This window comes from Lampetra planeri, chromosome 32, assembly GCF_965212315.1.
Source record: "Lampetra planeri chromosome 32, kcLamPlan1.2.h2, whole genome shotgun sequence".
NCBI lineage: Eukaryota > Metazoa > Chordata > Hyperoartia > Petromyzontiformes > Petromyzontidae > Lampetra > Lampetra planeri.
In genome coordinates, this window is record NC_136138.1 from 7745274 (window position 1) to 7756598 (window position 11325).

Consider the following 11325-nt stretch of genomic DNA (forward strand, 5'->3'; position numbering starts at 1 on the left):
GTTTTGATGACCGCGCGTAACGTACGACACCTGTTTGGACACGCGAGCCAGAAACATTGACACCCACGAAGGGAAATGTAAAGAGGGCAAAGCGGCGTGGAGAGGAAAATTGCACGCTCGGAATGACGACGAGCGATAAGAGGAACGCACGCTCATCTGTCGAGGGCATACGTGTGTGTGTGTGTTGTATGTTGAACTTCTTTCGCACCGTGCGTAGCCAAGCGCGCTGATCGGAGGTGCATCGACGCGGTATGGACGTCACTCCAACCGCGAAGCAAAGCACCAGGGCTACGACAGGACACGGCACGTCTAGAAAAGGGGGTGGGCCACCACCGGGGAGACAAAGGCGGTCGGGACGTGGTGTTGGCCACCCAACCCCCTCGTGTACCGTTCCGGCCTTAATAGGTGTTCGCTAACAGCACTTGCCCCAACAGACTGGTAAGGCTATACGGGGGATCTTTGTCTTTGTCTTGTGTCGCGGTTAACTCGCTGCGCCACGAATTTGGCGACCCGAGTTCAATTCCTGCTCGTGGTCAACACCAGTGACAATTACCTGAACCGGTCCTGGGCCTCCCCTATGTCGACTCAGCCTCAAATGAGTACCTGGTGCGGTGCGTAAAAAGATTGCTACTGGGGAGACAAAGGCGGCCTGGCGTGGTGCTGGCCACCCCCACCCCCCCTCGGGTGTCGTCCCGGCCTTCAGCAGGTGCTACTCGCTCACAGCACTTGCCCCAACAGTCTGTTGAGGCTAAACGGGGGATCTTTGCCTTTGTTTTTTTGTAACTACTGTACAACCGTTTTCAAAGTTTTTTGCAAATCCACAAGGCCGTGTTTGAATACAGCCGCACACACACACGCAGACGCTGCACACGCACGCACACACGCACGCACACACGCACACACACACGCACACACACGCACGCACGCACACACGCACACACGCACGCGCACACGCAAGCACGCACGCACACACACGCACACACAAGCACGCACGCACACACGCGCGCACACTTTTCGTGACTTGTTCGCAAATCCGCTTTCGCTGACAGATCGTAATGCTCGCGGTGATGATAATGATGACGACGACGACGATGATAACAATAACACACACACGCACGCGATACGGTGTGCAGCGTGTGTGTGTGATTGAGTGCGTCTGCTCAACAAGAGCTCACCACACAGTTACCACCGGATGGATGCAGTCACGCCCGTGGCAGCGAATGTTCGTTAAAGATAAACATCTTCGGCTATGCGTGAACACACACACAACAAAGATCCCCCGTTTAGCCTTTAACAGACTGTTAGCGAGCACCTATGAAGGCCAGAACGGCACACGAGGGGGTGGGTGGCCAGCACTACGCCCGACCGCCTTTGTCTCCCCAGTGGCGATGTTTTTACACACCGCACCAGGTGCTCATTTGAGGCTGAGTCGACCTAGGCGAGATCCAGGCCGTGAGTGGGAATCGAACTCGGATTACCGGATTTGTAGCGCAGCGCGTTCACGGCTACACTAACACACACACACACACACGTATCCACACGCATAGATTAAGCTAGTGCGGGGCCTGTAGCATGATGTTATAAAGGGGCCCTAAATAAAATAAAAACACGTAAATATTAAAACACAATTTTTTCACTTGCATAGTAAAGTAATTAGATTTTTTTATTTGCTATACAGCCAGATAGTACGACAAATCGCTAACATTAAACACCTAGTCGTTCATAAAGGTTGAAGGCAGTATAGTACTATTATATAGTAAGTGCACAATCACTGAACCGGAATTGATAGCTTGTAAGCATTTAGCGCGGGGCCCTTCAAAGTACGGGTCCCTTAGCATCCGTAGCTACTTTCGCTACTGGGATAATCCGGCACTGCCCGTACAGCCTCAACACACTCTTTGGGGCAAGTGCTGTTGACGAGCAGCTATGCACAGATACACGCACGCACACATTTACGCAATGCATACACACGGAGGCGAGCGGGCGTTGGGGGTGATAGTTGTGGTGTTGGTGGTGCCGGTGATGTAGTAGTTAACCTCACAGCGCTGTGTGTGTGTGAGGTGGTAGTTGTGGTGTTGGTGGTGCCGGTGATGTAGTGGTTAACCTCACAGCGCTGTGTGTGTGTGGGGTGGTAGTTGTGTTGGTGGTGCCGGTGATGTAGTGGTTAGCCTCACAGCGCTATGTGTGTGTGTGGGGTGGTAGTTGTGGTGTTGGTGGTGCCGGTGATGTAGTGGTTAACCTCACAGCGCTGTATGTGTGTGGGGTGGTAGTTGTGTTGGTGGTGCCGGTGATGTAGTGGTTAACCCTACAGCGCTGTGTGTGTGTGGGGGGTGTAATCGCCCCTGCCAGGTAGCAAGCCAGCGTGCATGCTGCTCGCCCTCCGCCTTCCCCAACAGTAGCGCGCAACTGGGGCTCGGCGCTCGGTTGAATGGTGCCGCTCGCACGGGGCACAATGGGGCCCCGATGATGAGCGCGCGCGCGCAACCCCACGGCCCATTTGCGCAGAGGCGTCTGTCAGCTCCCGCCGCCGTCGCGCACAATGAACCTCGCCGTGCTTGCCCTGTCGCGACATCGAGTCGGAACACGTGGACGAAGCGGGGGGGAGGTGGGGGGAGGACGTTACTACCAGGAAACCGGCAGGCACGCACAGCCGCCTTTGTCTCTCCACTGCTCGTGCGTTGGAGACGCTGTAGGTGGTGGCACGCGGAGGAGACCACGTGTGACCGCATCTCAAGATGCTGGACAGAAGAAAAAACACAGTGCATGGCATGACTATTATACAGAGGCGGGCTTGTGTCTCTACGTTTGTTATGGATGAGGTCCATTGCCCGAAACGCCGCTTATTATTGCATTTTCCTTTTGAAGGCAGTGTTCTCGACGATGCGTTGAATTTTACGTGAGTGTGTGTGTATACTTTGATGCCTCTATGGATCTCTACGTGAGTCTAAGGGTCTCCAAGTCGGAGGGATCTCGCTCTCTCTCTGCGAGTCTACGATCCCAATGTGGGTCTCTTGTCAGCGCTATGGGTCTCTGTGCGAGTCTCTCCTGTGGAGTTACGATGCGATGGTAATACATTGAGCTGTGTGTGTGTGCGTATAACCGTCCACCCTCGCCCCCCCCCCTCGATGTGCCGTGTGCTCTGCCGAAGCGCGTCGCTACGCTGACGACGGCCACTGCATCGCGCGCTTTCAGATGCGCTTCTGCGGCCGTCTGGAACGCTCTTCCTTCCCATGTTAGGGAAGCCCCCGGAACTATGCACCTTTCAATCTAAACTGAAAATTAATTTATTGAGAACTGCTTCTTGTGTTGAGTTTGTTGTCCTTCCCTCGCACCTCTGACGAGCACGGTTGGCTACGCACGGTACGACAGAAGTTCAACACGCAAACAAACATTATCCTGAGAGCCTTTGTCCGATGGAGTTCGCGTGATGGTGTATGCCCCTCGACGAGATAACCAAGGTGTTGGTGGTTCAGGACACGCCATGGCCAGAAAGAATGATGGCTGATGGTCAAGGTTAATAACGGAGTGGAAGTCAAGGAATGGGATGCGTCCCTGGTGACGTCCGAACGGGGGAGATGGAGCGAGTAAACCAGTGCGTGTGTGTGTGTAGGTGCTATGTGGATCGTTATATCGCAGGGCTTAGGGGGGGGGGGGGGTAGGGGGCACTTCATCTAGCAGTAGATCGATCATGTATCCTGCTGTTGACGATGATGAGGAATTTTTTTCAAGTTCAATTCGTTTACTTTGGTCACTCAATAATTTTAAGCCCTTTTTCCAATCCGGTGCTGGATGAAGGCCTTCCCACGCCGTGTTGGTCGTGACGAAGTTGTTTGACCATACTTCACCATGCTGGTCACAGTGCGAGTTGGTGAAGGGGCAGGTGGATGGGGGGGGGGCTGGGGGAAGAAGTGTGCAGCCTCGGAGCGGTGTCGATAAGACTCGCCACTGATGTTGTCCGTGGCCGGTATCGAACTCAGTTTGACGGAGGGCACAGCGCACGGAGCACGTGGCCCACTGCTCCGCCCGGTAACGATGGCGACGGCGTTGTGTGTTGCTTGTTGCTTGTTTTATGCGATGTGATAAATGTGCCACACCTACTTCTGTTATCGTTCATTCACAGCAACATTCACAGGGTCTCCCAATGTTTTTTTTCTCCAAAGGGGACACCTCAATTACAGTGAGGGAAAAAAGTATTTGATCCCCTGCTGATTTTGTACGTTTGCCCACTGACAAAGAAATGATCAGTCTCTAATTTTAATGGTAGGTTTATTTGAACAGTGAGAGACAGAATAACAACAACAACAAAATCTAGGGGTCAAATACTTATTTCCCTCATTAAAATGCAAATCAATTTATAACATTTTGACATGCGTTTTTCTGGATTTTGTTGTTGTTATTCTGTCTCTCACTGTTCAAATAACCCTACCATTAAAATTATAGACTGAGCAGCACGATACCACAATCTCCACCAAAGGGCACCCGCCGTGTAGTCTGAACAGACTGTTGGGGCAAGTGCTGTTAGCGAGTAGCACCTATGAAGGCCGGCACGGCACACAAGGAAGGCGTGTGTGGCCCACGACCGCCTTTGTCTCCCCAGTAGCGATGTTTACACACCGCACCAGGTGCTCATTTGAGGCTGAGTCGACCTCAGGGAGGCCCAGGACCGGTTCAGATAATCGTCACTGTTGGTGGCCGTGAGCGGGAATCGAACCCGGGTAGCCGGTTTCGTAGCGCGGCGCGCTAACCACTACACCACCGCTCCACCCCAATCACCACCACAACCAAACCACCAACACCTACCAGCACCACCAGTAGTATTCTAACCACAATCACCACAATCACCACCACTACTACCACCACCACCATCTCCGCCAGCAAGCGCTATAACCACAATCGCCACCACCATCACCTCTGCAGCCACAACTCCCACGGGCACCACCACCACTACCACCGGCAAGCAACACCACCACCACCACCAATGGGCGCGTGTGAGAAACCGCTCGCGAGAATTCGCACTGGGGGCATTTAGCGCTAATTCCCGTGTTTAAACAGTTGGCCAGGGGGCGGGGCGGGGCTGGGGGTGATGGGGTGGGGGGTGATGGGGCGGGGGGTGATGGGGCGGGGGGTGATGGGGCGGGGGGTGATGGGGCGGGGGGGCGAGGAGGTGGGGGGGGTTACGAAGCGGAGAGTGAATTGTGTCAGGGAGGTCGACGGGGGCCGCCGGGGTGGTGGGGGGTGTTATGAAAGGGGAGGGGGGGGGGTTAGAAAGCTGACGGGGGCTGGTGGGGGTGGGGGGGTTATGGGGGGTGGTGGTGGAGGGGGTTGTGAGGGGTGGTGGGGGGGGGTTATGGGGTGTGGTGGTGGGGGGGGTTATGGGGGGTGGTGGTGAGGGGGGTTATGGGAGGTGGTGGTGGGGGGTAATGGGTGGTGGTGGTGGGAGGGGGTTAGTGGTGGGGGAGGGGGTTATGGGTGGTGATGGGGGGGGGTGAAAACCCTCACAGCTGTTCCCAGGCCGCTCCGTGGCGAGGAGGAAATGGCAGTAATTTTCAGTGGCTGCGTTGCTTTTCGCGATGCGCTCGCTGCGTTGGAGGGATTTTTTGTTTTGTTTTTAGAAGGCGCAAGAAAAGCAATGAAGCTAAACGCGTAGTGGTGGGAGGGGGGGGGGGTGCTACGCGAATGGGTTAGGGTGTATACCCTGTGCTGTGGAAGCAGCTTATACTGGATGTATGTGTGCAAAAAGATCCTCATAGCTCATCCGATCTCTATGGTATGAATTACATATTCCTGCATCTGAGTTTGAGGAGCTCGATGCCAATGTCGAGGTCTGCTGCTGACCACGACGAAGAGGGCTTCTGCAGAGAGAGAGCGAGAGAGGAGTCAGTTCGTGTCGTTTCTGATATTTCGCCTCCTCCGTTGAAGTAGCACAGACCACAGCGGTTTGTTGAATCTATGGGACCTTTTTGCCATTATTAAAATCATGAATGATAAAAAAGGAATACGTTTTCACCCTATCTGGCAATAATAGGATGTTCAAAACACCAAAGTAGACACCTTGGGCAAGGCATCATTAAGTCTGCGTTAACCACACACGCGTGTGGCAGAACACGCAACCAAACGTGGTTTACTACTGGCGTGCCGCGCCGGCGAGATGTTAACTACCTCGCCTGGTATGCAGGAGGTCGTGGGTTCAGTCTCGACCCTGACGGCCTGCTGTATATTTGGAGTTTGCGTGTTCTCCCCGTGGTCGCGTAGATTTTTCTCCGAGTCCACCCAGTTTCTCCCTGCGCATTTAGGATAAACATCACGCGTTTCGAGTATTTGGCTGCTATAGATGTACACACGATGAGCCGCTTTTTTTGTTAAGCTATCATTTGCGACCAGGCCGCTTCTGAAAAAAGAGCTATATAGCTCAGTGGGCCTTACCCGGTAAAATACATTTTTATTTATTTTTTTTCCGTTTAGTTTTACTATATGGCCCATAAAGTAACATTTGCCCAAAAACTATTTCTGTTCCGTTCATGCGCGGGATGGCGGCGGCGGTAAGTTCAGGAGCGAGATATCCACGTCGTTACCCGCTGCACGCCACGACGAGAGGGCTTCAGCAGAGAGAGGGAGAGAGACAAAAAGTTTCGATTTAAAGCTTTCGTGACTGCAGGGATTCATCTTCTTGGTTCTTTCGGTAAAGTCACGTAGAATGGAAATATTATTTTATTATTTCAATTCTACGTGACTTTACCGAAAGAACCAAGAAGAAAAAAGAGACAGAAAGTTGTTGTGGTTTTGCGTTTCCTCCTCCTCCTCCGTTGAAGAAGCACAGACGACAGTGATTTGCTACATGGTCCATATGCTGTTAAGAATTTGGCCGTATGGTGTTACTACTACCAACTACTATACGATGAGATTATGATGGTCACCGATGGTTGGCCACCCACTCCCGTCGTGTGTCGTGCCGGCCTTCACGTGGTTCTCGCGAGCAGCACTTGCCCCAACCGTCTGTTGAGGCTATACGGGGGATCTTTGTCTTTGGTACAGATGGTTCGGGAGCTGTGGCGCAGTAATAGTTTGTGCACTGTGCACTACGAACGCGGCAATACCTGAAGTAGATTTCTGGCTACGGCTGAAGTCATATCTGAACGAGAGTCCTGTGCCTATTCTAGGTCGACTCGGCCTTTAAAGTGGAGATACAAATCCAGCCTGGCGCTCTGCTGGCTACACCACCTTCCGCTGTGTGCCGTTTCGTTCTTCACATGGTGCTCACTTAACAACACGTTCACCGACAATGTATCTTGGCGACACGTGGTTTGGTGGCAGTGTTGACAAGGACAGCTGCCATCAGGGGGGGGGTCCCCTAGGCTAAAAAAAAACCACGCTGCGCTTTCAAACCTTCATTCCTCGCTCGCTGTGTGTGCAGCACAAGTGCGTGCAGTTGGTAATGTCCATGGCAGACTGAATTAGATTGAGACGTTCGCTTCGTTTGTCGTGGCTGTCTGCGACTAAATGGCTGAAGATGTCGACGATAATTACGATAAATAAACAAAATGCACGGCATAAAGAGATAGCCGTCTTTTTGGTTCTTTCGGTAAAGTCACGTAGAAGGGAAATAATAAAATTATAAAAATAAAACATAATAAAATAATTCTCACGACGTTTCGGCTGATTGCGTTGTGGCCGAAACGTCGTGAGAATTGTATTTTATTATGTTTTATTTTTATTATTTTATTATTTCCCTTCTACGTGACTTTACCGAAAGAACCAAGAAGATGAATCCCTGCAATCACGAAAGCTTTAAATCGAAATTTAAGAGATAGCCGTCGTACAGAGCGTGACGATGATCATGACGGTTACGGTGGTGGTGGTGGCTATGTGTGAGCAGGTGGAAAGGCGACGCTCTGCGGCTAACAGGGAGCTCCGGGTTGAGGTACGAGAGAGAGAGCGAGCGGTCGAGAGGAGGTGGCGGGGGAGCGGGTGAGGGAGGAGGTGGAGGGGCTGGAGGTTGAGAGAGAGAGAGGGGGGGGGGTAGTGGGGTGAGAGGGGTGGTGTTGGGGGGGGGTTACTCAGAGGAGGGGGGGAGGGGGAAGTAACGGTGACCAATTAATGAATGAGGTCCGGATTTTGAAAAACACCAGCGCTTCCTGAGCGAGATGTTTTTAGCATCCATCTTGCAGCTTCAAACACGTGTGGCCGAATGAGGAGATGTGTGTGCGTGCGTGTGCGTTCGTGTGCGTGCGTGTGTGTGCGTGCGCGCGTGTGCGTTCGTGTGCGTGCGTGTGTGTGCGTGCGTGTGTGTGCGTTCGTGTGTGTGCGTGCTTGTGCGTTCGTGTGCGTGCGTGTGTGTGCGTGCGTGTGTGCGCGTGTGTGGCGTAGGGGGCTGCTGTGGAGCGGTAGTGTAGCGGCTAACGCGCTCTGCTACGAACCCGGCGACCTGAGCTCGATTCCCGCTTAACGGCCAACACCAGTGACGATTAATCTTGAGCCGGACCTGGGCCTCCCCCCTAGATTGACTGAATACCAAATGCGGTGTGTAAACATCACGACTAAGGGAGACAAAGGCGGCCGGGCGTGGTTATGGCCACCCACCCCTTCGTGTGCCGTGCCGGCCTTCATTGGGTGCTGCTCGCGAACTGGACTTGCCAAAAAAGTCAGTTAAGCCTACACGGGGGATCTTTGTCTGTGTCTGTCTGTGTGAGAATTTGCGAGCGTGGCACCGAGCTCACCCACACACCCTCCCTTCCTTGCGCGTCGTGCCGGCCTTAATAGGCACTCGCCGACAACACTTCCCCCAACAGAGTCTCTAAGTGGGCTCCACAGGAGCCATTTGTCTTTGTGTTTATTTGTGCGGGCTGGTTAGTGGGTGGGTGGGTGAGTGAGACTGTGGCACTTGCCTCAAAAGTCTTTGAAGGCTATACGTGTGGGGGGGGGGGGTCGGGTTCGATCTTTGTGTGCGTGTGTGTGGTGTGCGGTGGGGTGAGCGGTGGCGCAGCGGTTCGTCCACTGCGCCACGAAGCAGGTGACCCGAGGTTCGATTCTCGCCCATGGTAGTTTAATCAACAAACATTGATTCTCTTTGTAGCGGTGGAAATGTAATATTAATATGGTGGGACCGAGGTTTTAATTTATATATCGGCCCACCACCGCCGTTTGATCCACCGCCGTTTGAATGAAAGAAACGCGGTCTGGAGTTTAACTCTCAACCTCAGCGCCACGCGGCCAGCCCCGTCACGTGCACGACGGGAGCGTACTGCGCCACGAACTCAACCACCAGAGTTCGATTCCGGGCCACGGCGATTTTCATTGGCGAGTGATCGTCGAAAATGTGCTGGCGTTCCCCTCATCGCAAAACCCGCACTCACCAGATTGCTCCACGCAACATAGAGATGACCTCATCCAGCAGTGGATGGACAAAGGGCTGGGAATTATTCATTTGTATTATTTTAATAATTAACGTGCGAGACGAGGGCTCCCCCGCACCCTGCAGTTCTTGTGGTATATTTGAGCCATACTTCACCTTGCTGGTCAGCGTGGGATTGGCTGCACTGCCCTCTGATAACAACGCAGCCCCGCAGCAGCAGCAGCAGCAACCTACAGCACCTGATTGTATGCACGGTAGACGCCCATCCAAGCACTGACCAGGCTCAACACCTGCTTAGATTCCGGCATCTGGCGAGATCGGACGCTTGCTTTTTAAAATAATTGTTCGGGCTGATTTGGTCAGAGGCTGATGTTTACATGATTTGGTAATTTTAAAAAAAATCATCATTCGTCATGATGACCAATCTACTGCTGGAGGAAGACCTCCAATCCGCAGCCACCTACTGTAGCAGGATACCTGCGATGCTACGGATCCACCTTAGCACCGGGCGCACGAACTCATGGCTCCATCTCTTCGACAGTGGCCCCAGTCGTTGTCGGACGCGTTCCACTCCTTGACTGCCCACTCCGTTATTCTTCTAGACCAGAGGTCATCAATCAAAATAACAACGATACTTTGTTTTTTTTAATTCGGTCAAAAAACCCTCAATATTTCAAGAGGCGCAATGCCACTGTGTGGTGAACACGAGACGGTGGTGGTCATCATTCATAAACGAGGTCACGAAGCGGTCCTTAAAGAGTCGCACGCGGCTCCGAAGCCCCAGGTTTGTCGACCCCTGCTTGAGACAATTGTCGATCATCATCATCATAACGCACCCACCACCCCTTTCCAAAAAGCCACATTTGTTTTATTCACACTAATACGTTAACAAAAAAAATACTTGCTTCTGTAAAAATATATATTTAAATAATTTCTCACCAAAAGGTGACTTCTTTTTTCTTAAGGAAGCGCGCGAGCGTGCGTGCGCGCGCGTACGTGCGTGTGCGTACGTGCGTGTGTGTGTGTGTGCGCGCGCGTGCGTGCGCGCGTTTTAAATATGCGTGAAATTTGGCGGTGGCGCTTCAAACGACCTCGCGTGCACGCGCGCCCCGCGTGCACCTGCTGGGAAAAGAGCGCTCAGAAATCTTGTGATCGCTTGAGAGGTGTAATTGTTCGTGTCGAACGCACTTAAAATAAAAACGAGACGCACAGAGGGGAGGGAGGTAGGGAGGGAGGTAGGGAGGGGGGCGGAGGGAGGGAAGGAACCAGTGAGCGAGGGGAGGGAGGGGAGAGAGAGAGCGCGAAAGATGTGAAGAGAGTTGAAAGACGTGGAACAGAGTCGGTGTGCAGCGCGAATACTTAGAATTTATTTTTAAATATTTTTGTTACACCAATTTGTCATCCCTACCCCCCCCCCCCCACACAAAGTTTATCTCGATTGTGGAAGTGATAACGTGGCCATGAACGGGACATACTATGAAAACAATAACACGGAGAATGCATGGAAATACGCGCGCGCTAAGAATCGCGTTGAAAGGCAGAAAGAGGAGCACGTGGATTATGGAGACCAAGACGATAAACGCCATGCACGCTGGACAGAATGCGTCATGGCGAGAAGGAACGATGTTAGCCGATGGTCAAGGGTAACAACGGACGGGCAGCCGAGGAATGGAATGGGTCAGAGAGTCCGTCCACCTATTGATGACGAATGTGTGAGGTTTTGATTATTGTTGCAATTCATGCTCGTTTCATGAGCTGATTCATCTACTGTTAAACTACGATTTAAAGCTTTCGTGACTGCAGGGATTCATCTTCTTGGTTCTTTCGGTAAAGTCACGTAGAATGGAAATAATAAAATAATAAAAACAAAACATAATAAAATAATTCTCACGACGTCTACTCGACAGACCTGCTCTCCACATGAGGACGGCTGCTTGCGTTGTGGCCGAAACGTCGTGAGAATTATTTTATTATGT